Below are 17,604 nucleotides of genomic sequence, written 5' to 3' on the forward strand. Positions count from 1 at the left end.
ATGTCTTTTGTTAATGCCAATAGAGTTGGGCAGGAAAATTGTGGCCATGATGCAGAGCCCCCCGTTTGTCCAGGAGGCTCTTGTATAGCCTGCCTGTACCAGCTGCATTATCAGCTGATGGTGGGTTTCACCACTGAAATGTTTCGCCCGCTGAATAATTGATTGCATGTGTCTCCTGTGCACACCATGTTAAATTTGAAATTTAAATAGAAAGCAGCAAAAAAGCATGAGAATTTCTGGTTCTACCATTGGGAACTGTGCGTCATGGTTAAAACTCCGTTCTATGTTTTTGCTTGTTTTCTCTCATGCTCCATCATGGGGCAGAATTTTCTGCCTGTTGGGCCCGACCCAATCTCCGTCAGGCTGGGAGCTGATCCCCGCTGGAGAAGCAGGCCGCACCACCATTTTACGTGGGCGGGCCAATTAAGGATTGCCCAGCGTGACATCCGGCGGGAAGCGCTATGCGCTCCCTGAGTGGGTGGGGGGATTCCCCAAAAGCGAGAGTGCGCTCTTTCGCACATGCGCACGAAAGAGTACGCATCTCCCTGAGGCTTAGTGGAGCCTCAGGGTGATCGCTTATGCTTTTAAAAAGATTAAAAATAAAAAAAAAATCCCTTACATGTCCCCTCATGTGACAATGTCACATGAGATGGGACATGTTCATAATTTACATAATAACTTTATTGAAGTTTTTAAAACCCTGCATGAAACCTCATCCTGCTGCTGGATGGGGTTTCATGTTTTTTCTATTCCCCACTGGGGCTCCTGGCCTGCCCGCCAACCTTGGATGGGCAGGTCCTTTAATGTTTTAATGATCCTGTCAATGGCCTCAATGGCCATTGACAGGTTGGCGGGCCCGCAGCTGATTTTGCTGCGCCCCCGCCTTCCTGAAAATTTAAATGGGGCGGGGTGACGTCAGGGGTTCCGTCTGATGTCATCCCGCATCATTTTACGCATCGGCGAGCAGGCTCCACCCCCTGCTCGCAGACAGCAAAATTCTTTCAAATTTCGCTTTTGAGGTGTTATTTTAATATTCTTTATATTTGTTCCCAATTTCTTTTCTTATTATCTGTCCAACAGCACAAAATCACATCAGCTATAATCTCTTCATTAATTTGCCAAATTCCAATCTTTGATACAATTCACTTTTTCCTTATTGGAACATAGCTGATCTGAAGCATTTTCATCTCCTATTTTAATATAACCTGTAGTTCTTTTTGCTAAAGATTTCTTACATTTAATTTAGGCAAAATTCCTTTTAACTTTCCATTATTTGTTTGTTTCTGAGTCAAGCACTCTTGTCCTTGAGTTTTATGTTTCCTTTCAGTTCACATTTGGAACCTTATAAGAATGCGGACGCTACTTTGGGGGCAACTATTTTTTCATTTGCTCATGTAAAATCAGGCCAACTGGTACTTCCTTTTTTGTTGGAGCAACAAAATATTGACTAAGAATGCACTACTAAACATTTTACAAAAAAAACCATTTTCTCAACATGAGATTTTTCACTATCCCAGCCTATTTTTGGATAATTGGACAGAACAATTAATACTCTATATTTAATACATACCTCACTTATTTGTCTCCAAAATTTATCTTTCAATTCATTCCCATTGCCTGGCTTTTAATAGTATACTCTCATTAACACGACATTGCTATTTCTCAACTTACTTAAGGAATGCTGTTTGGCTCACTTTTATTTAGCCCAATGCACTTTACTATTATATCATTCTTTCTCGTTAATCCCGCTACATCCTCCTCCCTTTCTTCCTTTTCTCTCCTTCCTGAAAGTTTCATACCAAGATATGTTTATTTGCCAATCCTCACTCAGTTGTCATCACGTTTATTACTATGGCCAGGATTTTTCAGTCGGCATGAGGAAGTGCGCCCGACACGCCAGCCGGTAAAATGACGCGCGATGATATCAGGTGTGTGTCCCGACGTCATCGAGCTGTCTGGCGACGTTTCTTTCGGCAGGTGCACGATGGAATCGGCTACATGCCCGCCGATAATTGATAGGCCTATTAAGGCCATTCACGCAGTATTTAATTTCATTTCTTACAGTTGATGGGCAGGCGAAAAGGCCAAGCAGCCTTTACGTTTTTTAGGAAACCTCATCCACAAGCGGGATGAGGTTTCCTAAAGCTTTTACGAATTAAATAAAAAGTTTTTCTGACAAATAAAAACATGTCCCATTTTATGTGACACAGTTACATGAGGGGGCATGTTTCATTAAATTTTTATTACATTCATTTATTTTTTTCAAAAGCGCTTCAATCTCCCTGAAGCAGCTCTGTGCCCCAGGGAGATTGAAATGCTCTTTCGCGCGAGTGCGTGAAAGACCGTTGGACCTGACGCTCCCTTCTCTCCCCACCCGCACAGGTGGCGCTACCACTTGCATCTTAAGCTGTGTGGGCCTTAATTGGCTTGCCCGTGTAAAATGGCATTGCGGAGCTGTTCTCGGGTAGCCCCACCCACTCCCACCGAGCCTGCCCGACACAGGAAAAATTCTGCCCTATGTTTTGATTTTCTATTTTAGTCAGTAAGTCCAGTTCCCCAATTTTATTTATTTTGCTCTGTGTGCTGATATTCATTCATTTCAGTTTGAATTCCCTCACTTTTACAAGTTTGCATTTTATTTTGCCTTGCTATATCCTGATATCTCTTTGTATCTTGGTACTTTTAATCTCTTTCAAACTTCCTGCCTCTTTATTACATATGCACCTATAACTTTCTTTTCTAAGCACCTTACTCAACTCTTTCCTTGCCGTGTTAGGTTAAATGTTCCCCACAGTTCTACATTCCTTCTCCATGAACCTAGTTTATGATTGGAATTAGAATAAGCTTCCTGTACTGCTAATCTTTCACAAAGGAACTGACTACAGGAGGACGACCATCAAAATCCATCATCTACAAGGCACAATTCTGGAGTGTGATGGAATACTCTCCACCCGCAGCTGAATGCAGCTCCAACAATACTCAGAAAGCTCAACATCAGCAAGGAAAAAGCAACCTACTGAACTGACATCTGCTCCACCAACTTAAACATTCACACCGTCTACTACCAATGCACTGTGGCACCTGTGTGCACCATATACAAGACGCACTGTAATAACTCGCCATGCCTCCTTTGACGACATCTACTAAACCCATGATCTTTACCACCTAGAGGAACAAGAGGAGCTGACGCATGTGAACACTGGCAACTGCAAATTTGCCCAAGCCACACACCTTCCTGACTTGGAACTATATCTTTGTTCCTTGCCATGCGCCGCCATATGAACACACTCGACCTCTCCCTCCAGCAGCACCGCCGTAGCCTTTTTCAAAGCTGCGCATGCCCCCAGTTTCATTTTATCCTTCGGCTCATCCGACGCCTCAACAAGAAACTTTTTCTCTTTCTCTCAAGTGCAAAGGAATTCAAGCTCCAACAACTCATCAGCACCAACACCCATCTAGGACCCTCCACCCCGGCCTGTCCCTCCGTCCACACCCCATCTTCCAATCCCAACCCCAGCCGTGTATTCACTATACCCCCTGACCTTCCCCTCTCCGATGCTGAACGTTCAGTGCTCAGCAAAGGACATAGTTTCATACCCTTACGCCCTCACCTCAATGAATTTCGGGCTCGGCATGATTCTGAACTCTTCTTCCGCCGTCTTCGTCTCCGGGCTCACTTCTTTGGGCAGGAGTCCTCTCCCAGTTCAACGGATCCTTTTACCCATCTCCAATATTCTCCCTCCACCTGGACCCCTCCCTCTGGATTCTTACCTTCTCTTGATCTTTTCATTGAGAACTGTCAGCGTGACATTAGTCGTCTCAATTTCTCTGCTCCTCTCACCCATTCTAACCTGTCTCTCTCTGAACTTACTGCACTCCATTCTCTCAGGTCCAACCCTGACATTGTTATCAAACCCGCTGACAAGGGTGGTGCTGTTGTTGTCTGCCGCACTGACCTCTACCTCGCGGAGGCTGAGCGTCAACTTGCAGACGCTTCCTCCTACCTCTCCCTGGACCATGACCCCACCACTGAACATCAAGCCATTGTTTCCAGGACTGTCACTGACCACATCTCCTCTGGGGATCTCCCTCCCACAGCTTCCAACCTGATAGTCGCCCAACCTCGGATGGCCCGCTTCTATCTCCTACCCAAAATCCACAAACAGAACTGCCCCGGTAGACCGATCGTCTCAGCTTGCTCCTGCCCCACAGAACTCATTTCTCGTTATCTTGACTCCCTTCTCTCTCCCCTTGTCCAGTCCCTTCCCACCTACATCCATGATTCCTCTGACACCTTACGTCACATCAACAATTTCCAGTTCCCTGGCCCCAACCGCTTCCTCTTCACCATGGACGTCCAATCCCTCTACACCTCCATCCCCCACCAGGATTGTCTGAGGGCCCTTAGCTTCTTCCTCGAACAGAGGCCCGAACAATCCCCATCCACCACTACTCTCCTCCGTCTGGCTGAACTTGTTCTCACGCTGAACAATTTCTCCTTCAACTCCTCTCACTTCCTCCAAATAAAAGGTGTGGCTATGGGTACCCGCATGGGCCCCAGCTATGCCTGTCTCTTTATGGCGTAGGTGGAACATTCCTTGTTGCAGTCCTACTCCGGCCCCCTTCCACAACTCTTTCTCCGGTACATCGATGATTACTTCGGTGCCGCTTCATGCTCTCGTCGGGACTTGGAAAAATTTATTAATTTTGCTTCCAATCTCCACCCCTCCATCATTTTCACGTGGTCCATCTCTGACACTTCCCTTCCCTTCCTTGACCTCTCTGTCTCAATCTCTGGTGATAGACTGTCCACCATATATATCCATTACAATATCCATTACAAACCCACCGGCTCCCACAGCTATCTCGACTACAGCTCCTCACACCCCGCTTCCTGTAAGGACTCCATCCCATTCTCTCAGTTCCTTCGCCTCCGTCGCATCTGTTCCGATGATGCTACCTTCAAAAACAGTTCCTCTGACATGTCCTCCTTCTGCCTTAACCGAGGTTTTCCACCCACGGTCGTTGACAGGGCCCTCAACCGTGTCCGGCCCATCTCCCGCGCATCCGCCCTCATGCCTTCTCCTCCCTCCCAGAAACATGATAGGGTCCCCCTTGTCCTCACTTATCAACCCACCAGCCTCCGCATTCAAAGGATCATCCTCCGCCATTTCCGCCAACTCCAGCATGATGTCACCACCAAACACATCTTCCCTTCACCCCCACTATCGGCATTCCATAGGGATCGCTCCCTCCGGGACACCCTGGTCCACTCCTCCATGACTCCCTACTCCTCAACCCCCTCCTATGGCACCACCCCATGCCCACGCAAAAGATGCAATACCTGCCCCTTCACTTCCTCTCTCCTCACCGTCCAAGGACCCAAACACTCCTTTCAAGTGAAGCAGCATTTCACTTGCATTTCCCCCAACTTAGTCTACTGCATTCATTGCTCCCAATGTGGTCTCCTCTACATTAGAGAGACCAAACGTAAACTGGGCGACCGCTTTGCAGAACACCTGCAGACTGTCCGCAAGAATGACCCAAACCTCCCTGTCGCTTGCCATTTTAACACTCCACACTGCTCTCTTGCCCACATGTCTGTCCTTGGCTTGCTGCATTGTTCTAGTGAAGCCCAACGCAAACTGGAGGAACAACACCTCATCTTCCGACTAGGCACTTTACAGCCTTCTGGACTGAATATTGAATTCAACAACTTTAGGTCGTGAGCTCCCTCCTCCATCCCCACCCCCTTTCTGTTTCCCCCTTCCTTTTCTTTTTTTTCCAATAAATGATATAGATTTTCCTTTTCCCACCTATTTCCATTATAAAAAGAGAAAAAGAAAAAATATATATATATTTATTTATTTATTTATTTTTTACATCTTTTATGCTCTCCCCACCCCCACTAGAGCTATACCTTGAGTGCCCTACCATCCATTCTTAATTAGCACATTCGTTTAGATAATATCACCAACTTTAACTTTAACACCTATGTGTTCTTTTGTATTATTGTTGTTGACATCTTTTGATGATCTGCTTCTATCACTGCTTGTTTGTCCCTACAAGCACACCCCCACTCCACCTCTCTCTCTCTCTCTCTCTCCGCCCCCCACACACACACCTTAAACTAGCTTATATTTCAACTCTTTCTTGGACTCGAACTCAAGTTCTGTTGAAGGGTCATGAGGACTCGAAACGTCAACTCTTTTCTTCTCCGCCGATGCTGCCAGACCTGCTGAGTTTTTCCAGGTAATTCTGTTTTTGTTTTTGTTTTCTTTGTTCCTTCACTGGCGCTGAGTGAAAATCTTGGAATTCTATAAAGCACTGTGGATGTCCCTACATCACAGGGAATGCACGGTTCAAGGTAGCTCACCAGCACTTTCACAAGGGCAATTAGGAATGGGTGACAAACGCTGGCCTTGCCAGCAATGCTCACAGCTAATAAAAAAGAAACATATCTGACCACAAGCCCTTCAGAATGCTTGCTCAAAAGGAAAGGACTTATACTTTGCTGCTTCCAAAATGCATTTACAGTTTCCAAGCAGAAGGAAGAGATAATAAAAGCTAGGACTTTGTAGATATAAACCAAACATTTTTTTCCCCATCAATAACCATGATTGTCCTTGTTATCTTATCTTTCACATTAACCTCTTAGAATTATTTAAACATCAGACACTGGGCATAACTTCATGCTTGGCCCGCAGGCAGTTTCAGGCTGGCCTCTCCCTTTGCATCCATAAGCCATAGGAGCCATAAGACATTGGAGCAGAAATTAGGCCATTCGGCCCATCGTGTCTGCTCCGCCATTCAATCATAGCTGATAAGTTTCTCAAACCCATTCTCCCATCTTCTCCCCATAACCTTTGATCCCCTTACCAATCAAGAACCTATCTATCTCGGTCTTAAATACACTCAATGACCTAGCTCCACAGTCTTCTGTGGCAATGTATTCCATAGATCCACCACTCTCTGGCTAAAGAAGTTTCTCCTCATCTCTGTTCTAAAAGGTCTTCCCTTTAATCTGAGGCTGTGCCCTCGGGTCCTAGTCTCTCCTACTAATGGAAACATCTTCCCCACGTCCACTCTATCCAGGCCTTTCAGTATTCTGTAAGTTTCAATCAGATACCCCCCCATCCTTCTAAACTCCATCGAGTATAGACCCAGAGTCCTCAAACGTTCCTCATATGTTAAGCCTTTCATTCCTGGGATCATTCTCGTGAACCTCCTCTGGACCCTCTCCAGGGCTAGAACATCCTTCCTGAGATACGGGACCCAAAATTGCTCACAATATTCTAAACGTGGTCTGACCAGAGCCTTATAAAGCCTCTGCAGCACATCCTTGCTTTTATATTCTAGTCCTCTCGAAATAAATGCATTTGCCTTCCTAACTACCGACTCAACATGCAAGTTAACCTTAAGAGAATCCTGGACTAGGACTCCCAAGTCCCTTTGCACTCCAGATTTCTGAATTCTCTCCCCATTTAGAAAATAGTCTATGCCTCTATTCTTCCTACCAAAGTTCATGACCTCACACTTCCCCACGTTGTATTCCATCTGTCACTTCTTTGCCCATTCTCCTAACCTGTCGAAATCCTTCTGCAGCCACCCCGCCTCCTCAATACTACCTGTCCCTCCACCTATCTTTGTATCATCTGCAAACTTAGCCAGGATGCCCTCAGTTCCTTCATGTAGATCATTAATGTATAAAGTGAAAAGTTGTGGTCCCAACATTGATCCCTGCGGAGCTCTACTAGTCACCGGCCACCATCCTGAGAAGGACCCCCTTATCCCCACTCTCTGCCTCCTCAGACAACCAATCTTCTATCCATGCTAGTACCTTGCCTCTAACACCATGGGCTCTTATCTTACTGAGCAGCCTCCTGTATGGCACTTTGTCAAAGGCCTTCTGGAAGTCCAAGTAGATAACATCCATTGGCTCCCCTTTGTCTAACCTACTCATTACCTCCTCAAAGAATTCTAACAGATTTGTCAGGCCTGACCACCCCTTGATGAAACCATGCTGACTTTGCCCTATTTTACCATGCACTTCCAAGTATTCTGAAATCTCATCCTTAATAATGGACTCTAAAATCTTACCAATGCCCGAGATCAGGCTAATCGGCCTGTAATTTCCCTTCTTTTGCCTCACTCCCTTCTTAAACAGGGGGGTTACATTAGTGATTTTCCAGTCCTCTGGGACCCTCCCTGACTCCAGTGATTCCTGAAAGATCACCGCTAACGCTGCCACTATCACTTCAGCTACCTCCTTCAGAACTCTGGGGTGTAATCCATCTGGTCCAGGTGATTTATCCACTTTCAGGCCTTTCAGTTTCCTAGCACCTTCTCCTTGGTAATGGCCACCATACTCACCTCTGCCCCCCGACTCTCTCTTGAACTTTGGGGATGTTACTCCTGTCTTCCACCATGAAGACTGACGCAAAGTACCTGTTCAGTTCCTTTGCCATTGCTTTGTTCCCCACTACTACTTCTTCAGCGTCATTTTCCAGTGGCCCAATGTCCACTTTTGCCTCTTTCTTACCCTTTATATATCTAAAAAAAACCTCTTGCAATCTTCTTTTATAATACTGGTTAGTTTACCCTCATATTTAATCTTCTCCCTCCTTATTTCTTTTTTAGTTGCCCTCTGTTGGTCTTTGTAGGCTTTCCAATCCCCTGGTTTCCCACTGCTCTTTGCTGCATTGTATGCTTTCCCTTTAAATTTTATGCTGTCCCTGACTTCCCTTGTCAGCCATGGTTGCCTTCTTCCTAGGGATAAATTTTCGCTGTGTCTCCCAAATTACTCCCAGAAACTCCTGGCATTGCTGTTCTACTGTCTTTCCTGCTAGGCTCATCTCCCAGTCAATTCTGGCCAGCTCCTCCCTTATGCCTCTGTAGTTGCCTTTATTCAACTGTAATACCGTTACATCTGATTCCAGCTTTCCCCTCTCAAATTGCAGGGTAAATTCTATCATATTATGGTCACTTCCTCCTAAGGGTTCCTTCACCTTAAGCTCCCTTATCAAATCTGCCTCATTACACATCACTAAATCTAGAATTGCCTGTTCCCTAGTGGGTTCCATTACAAGCTGCTCCAAAAAGCCATCTCGTAGACATTCCACAAATTCTTTTTCTTGGGATCCGCTACCAACCTGATTTTCCCAGTATACCTGCATATTGAAATCCCCATGACCTGTAACCTTGCCTTTCTCACGCGCATTTTCGATCTCCTGGTGTATCTTGTGCCCCACATCCTGACTACTGTTCGGAGGCCTGTACATAACTCCTATTATGGTTTTTTTACCTTTGCGGTTCCTCAACTCTACCCACACAGATTCTACATTATCTGACCCTATGTCATTTCTTGCTATTGATTTAATTTCATTTCTTACTAACAAAGCAACCCCACCCCCTCTGCCAACCTGCCTATCTTTTCGATAGGATGTATATCCTTGGATATTTAGCTCCCAGTCCTGATCCCCTTGCAGCCATGTCTCCGTAATGCCCACCACAGCATACCTGCCAATTTCAACCTGCGCCACAAGCTCATTTACCTTATTTCGTATACTGCGTGCATTCAGATACAACACCTTCAGTCCTGTATTTCCCGTCCCCTTTCTCATTGTCATCCTTTTATCTGATGTGCTTGAAGTTAGATTCCTAGCCCTTTCCAAACACCCTGTCCTATTTTGTGTTCTGGAGACTTTAATAGCCTCTCCTGGGCTCTCCTTTCTTTTCAGTTTTTTCATAATTTTCCATGAAGTTGAATCCACCCCCCACATGCTAACCTGCTGCTTTGTTTCTTGGAGTTTTACCCTTCCCTCCCTCCCACTTTCTAGTTTAAAGTCCTGTTGACCACCCTATTTACCCTTTTCGCTAGAACATTGGTCCCAGATCTGTTCAGGTGGAGACCGTCCCAACGGTACAGATCTCTCCTGTACTGCCTAATTTTATGCCTTCAGGTAATGGAGAATACAATCAGGAGTAAAATGGATATCTTAACTGAATCTTCCATGTTACCCCACCCCTGGCAGGTTAGGTTAAAATTAGTATCTTGCAATACAAGCAATACTATGTCAAGTAACCAATATTCTGGGCAGAAATTTCCATTTTGGAGAATAAGTGCGGTGGCAGGCAGGTTTTGTGGCGTGTTTCCCACTGGGCTGCGTGCCATGGGCAAGTAGCTCTCTGAATCACATGGCGGGCGGGAACTGATGCATCTGCTCTGCCATTACCTACTGGGGCTGAAGGTCAGGGTGCACAACCCGAACACACACATTGGCCGGGATTTTCTGGCCCCGTCGTGGGTGGGACCCACCGTGGGCGGGGTCCCAGCCAGAGGTCCATTGACTTGCAGAAGGGCCGAAAGGTTGTGGCAGTGTGTGGGTGCAGAAAATTCGGCCATTTGACTCCCACCAGCCCAGCTGTGTAGAGGAAACATTTTGATATGGCTGTGCCCAAGAAAAAAACTGCACTAATGTTCCGGAATGACTCCCTTGAGGCTCTTATCCTTGGAGTTCATCAGCACTGGGATGTCCTCTACTCCAAGGATGGCTCCAGGAGGCCAACCAGCCTCACCTTGCAGGCCTAGGAGGCAATTGCAAGGGAGATCAGCTCATCGAGAAGCCGCCCGAGAAATGTAATCCAGTGCAGGAAGAGGATGAATGATCTCATCCACTTCACCAGGGTAAGTTAACCTTCAGCTCACTCCAATCTCACACTCTCATAATGACATCATGCACTCAAAGGGTTACACTGCTCAGGGATCTCACACCAATATTAACAGGGGACACATCAGCACTGATTATCTCATGGACACTATAATATCACCAGCATCTCTTCTATCATGCTGTACAAAATCCAGCCTCAGCCCTTATTGGGAGGCCTCAGCACACACAGTTGGCATGCATGCTTCTGTAGAAGGGCTCCCCCTTTTCTCCCTCGGAGACCCTCTCTACACTCAATTTCGTGACACCAGGTTCACAATTGTATGGCTTGAATAGAATGACCAGCGAAACAAAGTTTTTTCTGATAATTCACAATCGCTTTACTGAATTACCTGCAGCCCTCAGAGAAGGGCTGCATTCAGCAATCACGAAATACAGTTATAATTACAGTTATGTTACCCAGAACCCTGCCCCTGGCCCCACCTTGTTCCTAATTCAATACTTAAATCTTTATATCCTAATTTAATGCTTACAATCACCCCTCAGTTGGTCTTCCATTGGTATTGTAGGTTCCTCGGTGAAGGTGACCAGATTCTACCAACTTCCTTGACTGCCTGCAGAAAACAATGGCATCCTACGATTTCTGTCCCAAATTATAGCATTCCTACTGCTGGCCTGGCCAATTCATTTCAATGTCCTGTAGTTAGAACTCTTAGTTTAATCTACACATAATCTAGACAAATATGATCAGCTCATGTTGGCTGAAACAATAATCTTTCCATGGAAAATATATCCCAGATGAAAATGACCAGCTTTCATTTTGTTTAAACAGTTCTCATGCTGCTTTGAGGTAATACAGTGACAGCAACTGGCTCCAAGGTTAATGAAGGTTGACTATCAATGGCATGTTCCTTGTGCCATTGTATCAGGTAATCAGTCTCTTAATTGCGTAAGTCAATGGCAGGTAATGGCATTTCCCTGGTACCATTGTTCCATGATAGTGATCAGTCAATATCCAAACCCTTTTGATGAGCCACTGGCTTTTACAAAATGTCTGAATTAACCCTTGCTGCACAGCCCTGTGCTGTTGGCTGCAGCTTGGTTCCTGTACTGTGTGGTAGAAAACATGAGGTCAAAACATGTCCATGGGTTTGGGTTTTATACTCCATAAATTTCCCAGTTGGAGGCGATCCTGATCCTACACTTCCCAACCACTCATCCATCTGTTCTCATCACATTCCATCCATTTGTCTCCATGCAGGCTAAGCTTGCTAACAACAAGAGGCTGAGATCCCAGAACGGAAGAGGGATGGCCAACATACAGGAGCTCTCCAAATTTCAAGATGACACTGCCGAGTTGCCAGGGGAGGACAGAGATCGCTCCTGTGGTGAAGGCGAGATCAGCCTCTCCCAGCTAGCCATTATGGATGAGTGCTTCAGGAGTTGATCAGATGCTGACATTCTCAGTGAGTGACATGCAATGTTGTGTTCAGTCTGTTCATGAACTTAAGATATCTGATCTCTCTTAAAGGCAGCAGCAGATCCAGACAGACCAGCACATGCAACATAAGTCCCAGCAGATCGAAGGGGTTTCATAGAACCAGGCTGCTTGCTACTGAGTGTACCCAACAGTAATTTAGGGCAGGTATCACTGAATCTGGGTACTGACTGAGCATGAATCTGCGTACATCGTCCTCAATCCATTTTTTATTTGTGCTTTAAATACAAGGCCTGAGATCGTATCAAGCCCATTGCAAACTTGGTGCCATAAAAGTTGAAAATCAAAAGTTAATGAAGCGATCAACTTGATTTCGGAGAATTGACCCATTAAGTTTTCTTCCAAGTATTGTGCAGGCAAGGCTCCTCCCCTAGCCAGCTTATTCGATAGAGGGGGATTTTCCGGCCCTGACACTGGCAGGGATTGTCATGGGCAGGACAGGAAAATTTGGAGAGCCGTTAAAAGTCAACGGCTCTCCAAATTTTCCCAAGCCACCCACAATGATCCCCACGGTATCAGGGCCAGGTAATCCCGTTCTTAACGCAGAATTTTTCGTGCCTGTTGGCATTGGCTATTAGAATTTTCCATGCCTGTTGGTACCCAGCAACAATTAAAAGGCCTATTAAGGCCAGTAAAAAATTAATTGAAAGAAATTTTTCGCTGCCCATCCAACCTTGTATTGGTGGGCAGGCAAAAAGGCCAAGTAGCCTCTGCACTTTTTTGGAAACCTCATCCTGGGTGTGATGAGGCTTCCAAAAGCAAATAAAAATCAAATAAAAACTTTATTTTTTCATTAACGATATGTCTGTAATCATGTGACAGAGTCACCTGAGGGGACATATTTCATCTCATTTGTAAAATCTTCAATTTTTTAAAAACCAGTTCATCTCCTTGAGGCAGCTTTCTGCCTCAGGGAGATTATGTATTGTGTTCTTGCGCGCACGCGTGAAGGTCGCACTCGACCTGCTCTCACTTCTCCCCCCGCCTGCACAGGCAGCTTTCAGCGCTGTTGCTCGCATTTCACACTGGGCGGGCCCTAATTAGCCTGCCAGTGTGAAATTGCCCTTCACCTGCCCTCACCGAGGCTGCATGCCAAGGGCAAAATTCTGCCCCAGGGATCTGTGACCGACCGAAGATGTAAGTTTCATGCACACTCCTTGGAAACCATGTGGACACCTGTAGGATGCAGTTCTGGTGGCTGCATACCAGCTGTACGTTCAGTGAGTGGAATCCCTTGCAGCTGATGTAGTCCACCATGTGTAATGACAGAGACCTGAGCGCCACATAAGTGCAGGAGGTCGCACCCTGCACCTGTGGGAATGCTGAGATCCAAGAGAATCAAATGGCCCTTGCACCCTGGCTGTCCCGGTCCTGGGTGAAATGCACAAAGTTGTGTGTCCTCGAAAGGGTGGCCTCCGTGACCCCATGGATACATTTGTGGGTGGAGGCTTGTGATATCCCACAGAGGTCACCTGAGGAGCCCTGAAAGTAACCACGGGAAAAAGAATTGAGTGCTGCAGTCATTTTCACAGCCACTGGCAGTGGATGCCCTCCATGTCCCCGTGGCATCAAATCCTGCAGTAAGTGGCAGATGTGAGTGACCAGGTCCATAGGCATGTGCAGTCATCAGCGACATTAGTTCTTGGTCATCTGCAGGAATACACGCAGCATCTATAGACCCTGGGTGTCGCTTGATGCTCACCAGCCAAGGATCACTGTCGCCCCTGGTCAGCTTGTGTGGGAGCCCCAACAGACCCTTCTTCCTGAGTTTGCTGCTCCTGCCTTTGCGCAGCCAAGAGCCTCAGTTACTCTATCCTCCATTTTCTCTGTTTTCTGTAGGCCATCAGGCATAAAGCTAGGTCACTAGGATCCATGATCCTGACATGGTCCTCCTGCAGCATGGAAGAGAGAGAGAGATGTACTTAGCATGGGTGTACTTATCACTTTCCTGGCCCTGTGTGATGACCCATTTAACGCTTCCCGGGAGTGATGGCCACCGCTCGGATGGCTACAGATGAGTGCACTGCATGGCTGCCCTGTCAGCCTGTGATATGCAGGAGGCTACTCTTAACTTTATTTTATAGAGCTTTATTTCATCTCATCTCTGCATGGGGTCTGAGATCTGCACATGGTGGATATTGGGTTATTTGGCATGGTTTGTGTAAGGGCAAAGGGTGGTGATTGGGAGGGCATAGATTGGCATGATTTGGCACTAAATTGTTATAGGGGCTATAAAGGACTATGAGGATGTAGGGGCATAGATTGGCATAGAGTATGGGGTTATGGGGAGTGGGTATAGGGTATAAGGTGGCATGGGTTGTCATGGATGGGGCATGGGGAGTCTGTGGGTGAGGGGTGTGGGCTGGAGGGATATTGTATGTATTTTAAAAATTTTGGACACAGTTCCAGAGCCCCGAGGCAGGCTCAGCCCATCCCAGCCCATCTCCGCACCTGGCATTTTCCATGCTACTTCTTGGTTTGCCCGCCCAGACTCTGGGACCGAAAATCTGGCTTCTAGGCAGCCATGTTGTCATGAAACTATGATAGTTTTCATAATATTATTGGGGGAGATTGTAAAGTAGGCTTATGCATGTGTGGCTGATTTAATTAAATTAGTGATGGGTAGACAGCATGGTAGAAATTATCAAAAGAGTTAGGTGGAAAAGGGAATTTTAAATGCTAATGAGTGAACTAGGGTAAAGTCAGCAGATAGGGTGTGAATTAAATTTGCATTTCTAGATAAGAGGAAAAGTTGTTGGATTTCAAAGAGACGTGATAGATTTTTATGAATGGCAAGAAAGTAGGGCAAAGTTATTACGTTGATTTTTCCCCAAAAATGCTGACCATTATGACAACATAAAAGATTTTTATCTTATGGGAAAAGTAAATTCTAAAGGATTTAGAACAATAGGATTAACAAGTCAAAGAAGGAGAACAATATTTAAAGAAGGGTGGAAGGCTATATAGGTGTGGTCACATGAGATCTGAAAGGTACATTTATGAAACAGACTTGGGGAAAAGCCTTGAGCCACTTTGCAGAGGTCTGTTCTTCCAGGAACCAAAATTGTGTTAAAAGGCTTTAGATTTCCACTGTCGAGCGGGTGCTTATGGTAACCTTACTGAATTTATTTCCATGACCAGGATTTCCAGGTCGGTGAGCGGGGGGTGGGTGGGGCTAAGTGCTGCCTCAGAGAGATCGGCTCCTGTCTGAAAAATTTTTAAAAATAGAAGAAATAAATTTCCCTGACATGACCCCTCATGTGACACTCTAACGTAAGTTGGGACATGTCCATCACTTTCATTGACAATTTTATTAAAAATTTTAAAACTTACATGAAACCACAGCCTGCCGTGGATGAGGTTTCATGCTTTTTCTTAAGCCCACCAGGGCTCCTGGCCTGCCCGGCAACCTTAAGGTTGGACGGGCAGATCCATTAATTACTTTAACTATGTTGACAATGGCCTCAATTGGCCATTGACATATCGGCAGTCGCACAGTTGATTCTGCTGAGCTCCCGTCGACCTGAAAATTGAAATGAGGTGGGGTGACATTGGGAGATCCGCCTGATGTCATCCCGCGTCATGTTACGCTTTGGCGAGCGGGCCCCGCCCCCTCACCACTAACATTTAGGCCAAAGTGATTTTCTTAGGTTTTTTGCAATATTTCTGATAAACCAGAAACTATTTTCCTGTTGCTTAAGTTGAGATTGTTTGAAAGCATTTGAACACATTGAGCTGAATCTTAACTCCCTTCTTAATGGGTGGGTTGATTCATGTCAGAGGTTAAAGTTTAAAAAAATCTGGACCAGGAACTGAACTCGCCTCGAGCCTGCCTACTTCCGCTTTAAAGGAAGTTGGACAAAAGGCAGGTGAGCAACATTTGGGGCCAGTCATTTAAATATCATAAAGAGGCTGGGTGCCTTCATTTTAACAGCCATTCAATTTTTATAATCACAGGCAGCCAGGTGTCCATTGCCTCCAGAAACACAACCGCCTAAAGGAGGTGAGAAGGGCGGAATCCATTTTAAAACACTTGTTGTGGGCAGAAGGAGTAAGAGTGCTTCTTCCAGGTCCAACAAGCTACCCAGTAAAGCGTCCCCTCACCACCCCAGACTTTTAGATCCTCAACAAAAACAGAATTACCTGGAAAAACTCAGCAGGTCTGGTAGCATTGGCGGAGAAGAAAAGAGTTGACATTTCGAGTCCTCATGACCCTTGAACAGAACTGAGTGAATCTCAGGAAAGGGGTGAAATATAAACTGGTTTAAGGTGGGGGGTGGGAGAGAAGTGGGGGGGTGGTAGTGTGGTTGTAGGGACAAGCAAGCAGTGATAGGAGCAGATAATCAAAAGATGTCACAGACAAAAGAACAAAAGAACACAGGGGCGTTGATGGTGGTGATACTATCTAAACAAATGTGCTAATTAAGAATGGATGGTAGGGCACTCAAGGTACAGCTCTAGTTGGGGTGGGGTGGAAAGGCTAGCAGGGCATAAAAGATTTAAAAATAATGGAAATAGGTGGGAAAAGAAAAATCTATATAAATTATTGGAAAAAACAAAAGGAAGGGGGAAGAGACAGAAAGGGGGTGGGGATGCAAGAGTGGGTGTTCAAGATCTAAAGTTGTTGAATTCAATATTCAGTCCAGAAGGCTGTAAAGTGCCTAGTCGGAAGATGAGGTGCTGTTCCTCCAGTTTGTGTTGGGCTTCACTGGAACAATGCAGCAAGCCAAGGACAGACATGTGGGCAGGAGAGCAGGGTGGAGTGTTAAAATGGCAAGCGACAGGGAGGTTTAGGTCATTCTTGCGGACAGTCCGCAGGTGTTCTGCAAAGCGGTCGCCCAGTTTACGTTTGGTCTCTCCAATGTAGAGGAGACCGCATTGGGAGCAATGAATGCAGTAGACTAAGTTGGGGGAAATGCAAGTGAAATGCTGCTTCACTTGAAAGGAATGTTTGGGCCCTTGGACGGTGAGGAGAGAGGAAGTAAAGGGGCAGGTGTTGCATCTTTTGCGTGGGCATGGGGTGGTGCCATAGGTGGAGGTTGAGGAGTAGGGGGTGATGGAGGAATGGACCAGGGTGTCCCGGAGGGAACGATCCCTACGGAATGTCACCGGGGGGGTGAAGGGAAGATGTGTTTGGTGGTGGCATCATGCTGGAGTTGGCGGAAATGGCTTAGATCCTCCCCTGACTACCACCAGCCCTCCCCTTACTCTTTGGCACTGAGAAACAAGCATTTTTACCTGAATGGTCTCCAGACTGTCAATCAGAGACAGGAAACTCCCGTAAACAAGAATAAATCAACCCCTCTATTAAATTCTGAAGACATTCATGAAGCCCATCCTTCCCGGCTTCCCAACCTTACAACAGCTCCCCCCTCCACCACACACCCTCACTCCATCCCACCCCACACTGAACCCCAGCTAAAATTCAGGCCATTGAGT

Source organism: Carcharodon carcharias, chromosome 20 (assembly GCF_017639515.1).
Source record: "Carcharodon carcharias isolate sCarCar2 chromosome 20, sCarCar2.pri, whole genome shotgun sequence".
NCBI lineage: Eukaryota > Metazoa > Chordata > Chondrichthyes > Lamniformes > Lamnidae > Carcharodon > Carcharodon carcharias.